Source organism: Colobus angolensis, unplaced genomic scaffold, assembly GCF_000951035.1.
Source record: "Colobus angolensis palliatus isolate OR3802 unplaced genomic scaffold, Cang.pa_1.0 Scaffold33, whole genome shotgun sequence".
NCBI lineage: Eukaryota > Metazoa > Chordata > Mammalia > Primates > Cercopithecidae > Colobus > Colobus angolensis.
In genome coordinates, this window is record NW_012116599.1 from 11,069,157 (window position 1) to 11,070,412 (window position 1,256).

Genomic DNA, 1,256 nt, shown 5'->3' on the forward strand with positions numbered 1-1,256 from the left:
CCTCCCAAAGTGCTGGGATTACAGGCTTGAGCCACCGCGCCTGGCCGAATTATTTCTTTATAGATTCCAGATATTAGACCTTTGTTGAGTGCATGGTTTGCAAATATTTTCTCCCATTCTGTACGTTGTCTGTTTACTGACAACCACTTTTCTGATTTCTATGACCAGTGATTGTTAATTCTAGCTTCTGTCACTCTACATAAGATTTTTGAGTAATCCACGTTGTTGAGTGAATAAGTAGGTTTTTAAAAATTGTTAAGTAGGCTGGGTGCAGGGGCTCATGTCTGTAATTCCAGCACTTTGGAAGGCCAAAGTGGGAGGATCGCTTGAGCACCAGGAGTTTGAAACTAGCCTGGGCAACATAGGGAGACTCTGTCTCTAAAAAAATTCTAAAAATAGCCCAGTGTGGTGGCATGCACCTGTGTTCCCGGCTACTTGGGAGGCTGAGGTGAGAGTATTGCTTGAGCCCAGGAGGTAGATGCTGCAGTGAGCTGATATCACACCACTGCACTCCAGTCTTGGCAACAGAGGGAGACCCTGTCTCAAAAAAAAAAAAAAAAACAAAAAAAAAACGTGCTAGGTGGTATTCCATTGCCTTAATACTTAATATACTACAGCTTGTTTATCCATTCTCCTCTTGACGGACATTTGAGTTCTTTCCGGTTTTGGGCTATTATGAATAAAGCTGCTACAAACATTGTTATACAAGTCTTTTTGTGGACATATGTTTTCATTTCTCTTGAGAAAATAGGAGTGGAATTGAGTCACAAGAGTAGGTATACATTTAACTTTATACTCTTATAAACTGTCAGAGTTGGCGTGTGTTTAACTTTATAACAAATGGTCAAACACTTTTCCAAAATGGCTGTGCTGCTACAGTAGGTGGCTAGTCAAGTATGAGCAGGCCAGGAGGAGGCTCCCCCCACACACACTAGGAGTGTTGGGCGACCATCAGGTGATGGTCAGGTGGTTGTTAACTGTGTCTCTAAAGTAATAATTGATCACAGCCAGTGTAGGGAAAGGCAGTCTCTTAATAGAAAACACCTGAAATTGGTGGTCGGCAGCTTTCCAATAAGACCCGAGGAGTGGGGAGAAATAACTCAAGGCCGCGGAAGTATATGCCAATGTGCAAAACCCCAAGTCAAGAGGTCAAGCTGTGCACGAGGTCTCTCGAGTCGCCCGCTTGGCCCTCTTCCAAGTGAACTTTCCTTCCTTTCCTTACTGCTCTAAAGCTTTTTTTTTTTTTTTTTTTTTTT